This window comes from Leucopleurus acutus, assembly GCF_964270905.1.
Source record: "Leucopleurus acutus genome assembly, chromosome: 8".
Classification (NCBI taxonomy): domain Eukaryota; kingdom Metazoa; phylum Chordata; class Mammalia; order Artiodactyla; family Delphinidae; genus Leucopleurus; species Leucopleurus acutus.
The window spans coordinates 19606440-19615190 of record NC_139151.1 but is presented as its reverse complement, the minus strand read 5'-3'; positions in this window follow the sequence as shown (position 1 = coordinate 19615190).

Here is an 8751-nt window from a genome sequence, read left to right as displayed (position 1 = left end):
TGTGCGCGTGTGCGGTGCGGTGTGTATATGATCGTGCGTGAGTTCCCGCTGGGGAGGAGGCGGGGGCAGACGTGGGGGGGTGGGCGGTGGTGATGCCACCTGGAGGGGAGGTGTCTGGGCTTGGTGTGGAGCTTGCCGGGCAGGGACTTCCTCGGCAGCGGCTCAGGGAGCTCTGTCCTGCCCCCATCAGCTGGCCTGGCCTGGTCTGCGAGTTGCAGGGCAGGTTGCGGCAGGCCTGGGATTGCTCAGACTAGCCTTGTGTGACCAGTCCTGGGCTCAGCGGCCAGCAGCTTCTCCCTCCTCTCTGGCTGTGCCGGGGCTGGCCCACCGTGGGGAGGGGACAGGGCGGGACGGCAGGTGGGAGCAGGGCAGGTGCCCTAGGGGTCCTCTACGTCTCCTCTCTCCCTCTTCACACTGCTGGAGCAGCCCCTCCAACTCAAGGATATTGTGTAATTGTCAGAGAAGAGGAATCTTCTGCCCCAGCCACTGGCCAGCTCCAACCCCAGCCAACCCGCAGGCTTGCCTTTGAGTGTCATCCTCATGGGCTGAGTGTGGGGCCACCAGTCACCAGCGTCACGTGGGCGTGGGGTAAGAGGTGGAGCAGAAGACACCTGTCGCCCCACGGACATGCTGAGTGCGAGTCCGTTCTAGCAGAGCTGGCGGCACAGGTCTCCCATCCTGTGGGCTGTGGGCTGTGGTGCCAGCCTCATGGACGCTTCACCAAGCCACAGACTACAGCCCCCACAGAGAGTCCTGAGAGCAGCTTTGAATGGGGTTGTGCCCTAGATCAAAGGCTGTAAATCAGGCCTGCACATCAGGATCTCCTGGGTGAGGCGTGGCAGGGTTTTTAAAGTACCCGGCCCTACCCTTGACCAGTTAAACCAGAATCCCCAGGGCAGGATCCTGGTATTAGCTGGAGGGCAGCCAGGGCTGAGGACCACCACCAGGGGGCGTCCCGTGGTTTCTTGCTGGGCCCGTAGCATCGCCATGAAGACAGTCACCAGCCGGCAGCCTGGGTGGTGGTCTTCTCCCCTCCTGGTTGGATGAGTGGAGACTCCTGAGGGCCGGGCCAAGGCTCACTCAGAGGACTGCTTCATGCCCCTGCTCCCTGCTAGCTGCCTGGCCCGTTCTCCTCTTTCGCGCTGAGACTAAGCCTCGGGCAAAACTTGTAGTTAAACGTGCCCCTGGGAGTTCTGTCTTTCCTAGAACGACTGGGGCAGGAAAAGGAAAGGCAGAGGGCACAGCGCTGGTTGCTTCTCCTCACACCCTGAGGTCTGAGTCTAGCTCCAAGGCGAGGATTCTGCACGAGCCAGAGAAGGGGCGTGGGGCTGCATGTTCAAAGCCAGGCGAGCTCGGAACAACTCGTGCGAATGTCAGGAGTGAACCACGGAAGGGCAATGGTGTCTGGCTTATCCTGGTGGGAAGAGTTTGAGGGAAGACTTTGAAGAATGCAGTTAGAAAAGGTAAATGATTTTTTTTTTCTTGCACCTGTGGTCCTGTAAATGGCAGAGGTCCCATGGAGATGCACGTGGGACCATGCCTAGGATTCATTTCAACTCTAATGATCCCAGGGTCTAAGCAGAGATCCTCAGACCCCTGCTTTCTCTACTCCCTTCCTCCAAGAGATAACTGAGGTCACAATTTCAGGCCAGCTCCAGCCAACACAGCCCTATCATTGCTTTTCATCACCACCTTCTCCCTTCCCAAGCCACCCCTAGCCAGACACAGACCCTACAGACACACAGCATCTACCCTGAGTCCCATTTCAACAGAGCTGCCTTCTAGAGGTTTCCTAGGGAGGTTTAGAATTGGATTTTAGTAAGGCCTTTGCAATTCCCAAGGAGAGGATCTCGCTTGAATTTCGAACCTGTTTAGGGAGATTGGGGTAGACGAGGATGCGAACCCCTAATTTCCTACTGGCTGTTTCCACGTGAAGATCCTATAGACCCTTAAACTCAGTGTCCCAAACTGAACCTCCCCGTCCCCTCCCAAGCCTGCTCCTGGTTCTTCTTAGCTGAGGGGACTCCTAACCCAGGAGTCTTTCCGGACCAACACTGTCCAACAGAACTTTCTGGGAGGACGGAAACCTTCCACATCTGCCATTAACTCCATGTGCTGCTGAGCACTTCAAATGTGGCTGATGCAACTGAGGAACCCATTTTTTTTTTTTTTTTTTGCGGCACGCGGGCCTCTCACCGCTGTGGCCTCTCCCGTTGCGGAGCACAGGCTCCGGACGCCCAGGCCCAGCGGCCATGGCTCACGGGCCTAGCCACTCCACGGCATGTGGGATCTTCCCGGACCGGGGCACGAACCCGCGTCCCCTGCAACGGCAGGCGGACTCAACCACTGCGCCACCAGGGAAGCCGAGGGACCCAATTTTTAATTTCAACAAGTTACATTTAAGCAGCTACAGGTGGCTGGTGAACAGACAGCGCAGTCTACACTCTTCCTCTCCATCTCCCCCCATCCAATCAGTCACCCAGCTGAGTGGGGTTCATCAGGAAGGGCTTTCCGGAAGCTGCAATGTTAGAGGAGGACAAGGGCATAGCAGACGAGGGGCAAGGCCCAGACTAGGTGGGAGAGGCCGGGGCACGGGAGACTGGGGAATGTGAAAGAGCAATGAAGCTGTTTGTGGGTGCAGACAGCACAGCGGAAGAGCGGGGGCGGGGGAGGGTGGGTACTTCATTAGGAGACCATGACGCCATTCAGGATTCCAGAGCTTGGACTCCACATGAGGGCCAACTGTGAGCTCCGAGCAGAGGGAGTGTGCTATCGGAATGAACGCGTATTCCAAAGAACCCTCGGCCATGTGTAGGGTAAGGAAACAGGTGGTGGAGAAGGGGGTCCTGCCTGTGAAAGGCCTCGTAGTCTGGTCGAGCTGGGGTGAGGTCTTTACCTGGACTGAGCTCCGCCTCTCTCTTTGTAACGCGTATCGTTGAGGGGATGAAATTAGATCACGCACATCCCCGGCTGGCACTGGGACTCCCTTTACTTTGCTTCTCCTCCATTGTTCTGGTTCTGTCCTTTCTCACCATTATCCTGGCCACCCACTCACTACCCTTTATCTAGACAGGAGCCTCCCTCCGCATTCTCAGTGCTGCTGCTTAAGCCAATCCATCCCTCCCCAAGGAGGGCCCTGGGAGAAGGCGCCACCTATCGGCTGTCCCCAGAGATGCAGACGGCCCTGTTTGTTCTGCCTGGGAGGCCTTCTGTGCTGGGAGGAGCCGTCCCTCAGGAGGCTTCTCCTGGTTGTGAGGCCAGGAGAACAGAAGGGACAGGGAGGTTGGCAAGCTGTATCAACAGGAGTTAAAGTGCAGCAGTCCAAAGAGGCTTCTGTGATGTCTCGGCAGGCAGGCCGGCTCTGGGAACCAGTGGCGTCTGCCCCGAGTCCCGACACCTGTGTAACCTCACACTGCAGTCACCAAGGGTTCCCCCAGGGATCAGCGGAAAATGCCTTGGACTGAAAAGGCACCCCAGAAGCATCAAGGAAATGAGGGGGCTGGGAGACTGTGTCCCTCGAAGCCGACCTGGGGGGTGGAGCTCCTGGAAGGAGTGACAGGGGCTGGCGGAAGAGGAGGCCGGTCTGTGGGCCTGTGGCCGGGAGTGGAGGAGGGGGCAGCCAGCGGGCAGAACACCAGAGGGGCCCCAGGGCTCCCTGAACACACGGAGGGCAGCTCTGGTCCTCTGTTCGAGACCATTCCTTCCCTCCCTGCCCCCACCAGCGCCCATAGAACACAACTCCCGCCGTGTTCGGGCCTCCAGCAGGGGCTCCAGCGCCCCCAGGCCAGAGTTCCTCTGGTCCTACAGCTGGTCCTGCCACCCTGCTCACAAGCACAGGCCCCCTCCACCCGCCCCCCACCCCCCGCTGTGCTCCTGGGTCAGGGTCCTGCCTGTTCTTCAAGACCCAACTTGCCTGTCCCTGCATGTGAAGCCTTCTCTGACTGCCCAGCTGGAGATGGTCACTCTGTCCCAACACCCCCTGCGGTGAGGTTCCCGCCTGGTTGTGAGCGCATCACTGCATCGGCTTCTTTCTGCTTTAGACCCGGTCCTCCCTCTGCCCTCCGTCTGTACCTGCCGCATAGGATACAGGCAGCTGGGTTGTTACTGTGACTTAGGGGAGAGAGGCAGCTGCCCGTCTGGGCTGAGATGAGGAGGGAAGCTGTTGGGGGCTGGGTATCGGAACGGCTCTGAAGCTGGCCAGCCGCTAGCGTGTGACCCTCAGCTGCTAAGACTTCCTTAGACTTGGCTGCCTCGTCTAACGGAGATAATGCTTATCTCACTGGCTTGCAGTAATGATCGACCCGGATGCCCTGTGGTCAGAGGGCAAAGCTGTTAGCAAGCACTCAACACAGTATCTTGCAGTTTCTCCCAAGTCAGAGGAATTGTTCTCTTGGAAGGAGGCACAGACGACCCAGCCTCCTGCAGCCTTTCGGCGAGGATGCTCTTGGAAGCGGCTTTGCCAGCCTATTCAGGGGAGGAAGGGCCGGTTCTTCTTCAGTGCCTCGGTGTGGACTGAGACTCTGAGACCTCTTGGGACACACCTAAAGTAGTGTCAGGTCAGCTGTAGGGCAGGGCAAGCCCCACCAGTGGGTCATGCTGACTGACACACAGCTGAGAGGCCCCAGGAGCCAGACAGGGGGTTCAATGTCAGCAAAGCAAGGTGGCCATGTCTGCATCTACCAGGAGAGGGTAGGGTCCAGGGCTGGTGTTCCGATGGGCAGAGGCAGCGAGAGGGCTCAGCCTGCACAGAGAGGACAAATGGATGAAGACAGCAGCTGCACAGTGGGTAGGGTGTAGGGTGGGGAGAAGAGGTTTGTACGTGAGGCTGAGAAGGGCCGGGTCAGGTCCCTGCTGCGGGGAGAACTAGACCACAGAACATGTCTCCTCCAGGCAATTTCCTCCCTCTCTTGCCCACTCCATCTTTTCCCTGCCCCGGATGCAGCACAGAGCCGGACTCTTCTCATGGGGCCCACAGGACAGTGTTTGGAGTGGGGCCTGGTCAGGAAAACCCAGAAGTTGTGCATGCAAAATCCCCTGCCTCTCCCATGTCCCAGGTGGCACCACCTCTGTCCCCCGCCCTGCTTCATCGGCAACATCCGACTCCCACTGCCCCTGAGGTTCTGGGGAGGCTGCCTCCCTTTCTCCAGCCTCACACACACATCTCCAGGTTTCAGGACAGAGCCGGGGTGAAGACTGGAGAAAGTGCAGGCAAGTGTGGTGGTCACACAGCATTTCCTGCGGACTCGGAGCTGCATGGCTCCAACCACGTAAAAGGCCTTTCCAGATGCCCTCCACGCCAGGGGTTCTGCCCAGCAGCTCTCACCCTGCTTTATTTGCCAAGTAGCAAAGGTGGGATGGGAGAGGGAATGGGAAGCTGCTCCTACCAGGTACCTCCTTCTCCCTGCCCCCGATCACCCCACAAAGCCAGAGTGGATCTCCCTCTGCAAAGATGGTCTGCCCTCTTCCTGCCAGCTTCCTGCTTCCCTGGATCCCCCAGAAGCAGAGCCAGGGGCACCTGGTCGGCGGGAGAGGAACTTCGGGTGCATGGATGCACAGAGGCTGGCCTCCCACTTCTGACACGCCCACTACTGAAAGCTGCTTCCCCTAACCTGCGCCCCCCCCACCCCAGCACCTACTCATCTACTCTTGCAGCCCCAGTGGCCATCAGGCTGTTCATAGTCACCCCAAGGGCCGCATCCTAAAAGTCTGGTCCCAAATGGTTTTTCTTTTTCTCTCTCCTTTAAAATTTTTTTTTTCTGACTACAGTAGCCTCTCGCAACTTCACCTGGGGCTGGTCAGGGAAAGGGCAGGATGAATAATAAAAGATGCAGAGTTGAAAGACCTGGGCAACCACCTTCCCTGTATGAAAGGCTTCTCCTCCCCCAGGGGTTATGAGGACAGGACAGCACTTGGGGCGAGGCCCACGCAGCATAGATGGTTGCCAACGTTACGGACACAGCCTGGGTCCTGGGACCAGGGAGGGCAGAGAGGCAGTGGGGCACAGGGCCTGGCCACACATCCCCAGGACAGGGGTGGTGTGGGAAGAGATCCCCAGATAGGTGAGCACACTAGAAAGGCCCCCAAGGTGTGCCAGTCCTCAAAGTCCCTGTGTGCAGGCAACTGACTGCCCTGTTCTGAGCCCACCAGGCAGCAGGCTATGCGCTTGCTTCTCTGGGGGGCCTCCTGCCTCACCATTGAGGAAGTCCTCTACCGTCACACTTCTTGCCCTCACCAGGTCCCTACCTACTTGTTCCGGGCCAAGGCATGGCGGGGCTGCTGTCTCCCACTCAGCCTCATCATCTAGGTTAAGAGCGCCCTGGGGCGGGGCAGCGTGTGCTGTGGCAGTGGTCGCCACACCCAGCCGGGGCTCCGCCAGGAGCTTCTACCACTATCGTGTGACTGTGGGTAACGCCCGGCGTCCACTGGATTGTGAACCTGCAAAGGCAGGGATGTTGACCCCCTTTTCCACTGTTCATTCCCGGCACCTCGCTCAGGGTCTGGAGCGCAATAAACAGTTACTCAATAAACATTCACCGAGTGAGATGCATGGATGAGGTGATGCAGTTTACCCTGCGCTACTGCCTTCTCCATTCCCAGGACACCTCCCCAGCCTATCGCCGCCTGGGACTTCTCCAGAACCCACTAGGGGACGAATAAGGGCCTGAAGCTGGAAGACTTGCAGTCGCAAACGGACACCTGAGAGGATGATGCAAAGTGCTCCACTGTGCCTGACCAGGAAGGCTCACACCTTAAGTGGGGCTTCCTTGCTGTGCTCTGGGAGAGGGGGCTGGGGGGTGCAGACTCCCCCTTCTGTAAAGGCAGATCAGTGATCCTTTGATTAAAAGGCATTCTACAGACAAAGACGAGCACAGAGGCAGAAGCACAGGGACAGGCAGTGAGGAGAGAAAAATCGGAGCTGCAGCCTGCCCAGCCGCTGGCTTGCTACTGCCCTCGCTGTCAGGGCCTCTTGCGAGACAGCCAGAGCCTGGGCCGCCCCCTTCCACTCGGCGTTCCTGGGTCGCGCACCATCCCTCTGCCCCTGAAGCACCGAGTGGGGAGGGGGGGAGCCCAGCCCTCCCCCTGCCCACTCCAGCTGTCAATCTGCTGTCTGGAAGAAAGACTTGAAGCTTCATGACAGCTGTGGGCAACTTTCCCTGCCCCGCCTCCCGCCCCTGCCTGCCCTCTTCCCCTCTGCTCCCTGTCAGTGCTCTTCCCAAACTGCTTTCAGGCTGCCTTCCCTCCTCCCTCCCTCCCTCCCTCTTTCCCTCCTTCCTTCCTTCCCTCCCTCCTTCCCTCCCTCCCTCCCTCCTTCCTTCCTTCCTCCCTCCCTCCCTCCCTCCCTTCTTCTCTTCTTCTCTTCTTCTCTCTCCATCCTTTCGTCATCTCTTACAACTCCCACAGCTAATAAACCTATGTGACCTCCTGAGATTTCTAATGATGAGCTTTTAAGCTCCCATCCAGGTCAAGATCATTCATAGAATGAGTGTGTGTGTGCATGTGTGTGCGTGTGTGTGTGCGTGTATCTGTGTGTGTGTGCACGCGTGCACACGCGCGCCTTGGCTATGGGGTGGGTAACAGAGCTGACAGGTCTCGGGGGGAGGTTCTAGCCCCCTTGGGGGTCTGGCGCCTTCCGCAGGAGGGGGTCACTGGGTTATTGACCCCCCGTTCCAGCTAGACCAGGAGCCTGTTTTGCCCACCTTCTGGAATCGGGTATTCTGGGGACAGGAGCCTCTCCCAGGGCTTCGTGCTACATTCAGGTTCAGGGAGAAGATCAAAGTCCATAATTAAGTGTTCAGGGCAAGTTAAGTGCTCCAAACTTTGGTGCTAAAAATATTGTATTTAGCATGCAAATTATGCCCTGACAGCTCCCCGGAGCCTGAGCCCGTGGGTGCCAGCACCTTGTTTGTTATCACCGCTGTTATTCTCAAGGTGGTAAGAATATTCCTCCTTCACTGGGTTGATTTACATTTCATTTTTAAAAAGCCAAATTTCTGTTGTTGGGTCAGTGCCAAGTCGTGGCCCCAGAAGGCTTGGAGCTGTGACTGGTCTGGAGGCCAAGAGGCAGGAGGACACCAGGCCACGTTACGCAGGGCCTCCCCGCCTGCCCCAGAGGAAAGGGGTCCTGATGCGAGACAGGGGAAGGGGCAGACACAGACGTGGGCTCAGCCGCACCTCGAAGGCCACCTTTCCCACAGAGCCTTCTCTGCCCTGGTGGACGAGCAGGGCTAAGGACTGGGCCTGCAGAGGTGCCAGGACCTGGAGAGGAGCAGAAGGGAAGTGGGGATAGCCTGGCTTGCCTCTGGTAGGACCCTGCTGCTCTGGCAATTAGGGGACCCGTGGGCTACTGGAAACGTTCTCCCCTTCCATCTTGGCTGGTGGTTGAAGATCAGGACCACCCAACTGCAGCTCTGAGAGCGCTCACGTCCCTCAGGAGGAGAGGACTGGATGAGGGGAGAAACACACAGGCACATACGTCTTCTCCTTGGCCCTCCTGCAGCAGCTCCTCTCCTCCTTTCCCCCAAAGTCCTGTACCCACTGATGGGGGCCAGGGCCACCTCCTCTGGAGGGTCTGCAGAAAGGCTCTCCAACTCTGACCCCCAGCACAGACACGGAGCTTTGGCCACACCGGGTGCAGAGACTGGAGGTGACACTGCACCCTCCGCTTGAGGGGCCCTGCATGTGACTCTTGTCAAAGTTTTATTAGTTTGGAGCATGTGTAGTGATGTTACAGAGTTTGGGGCCTGGGGGCTC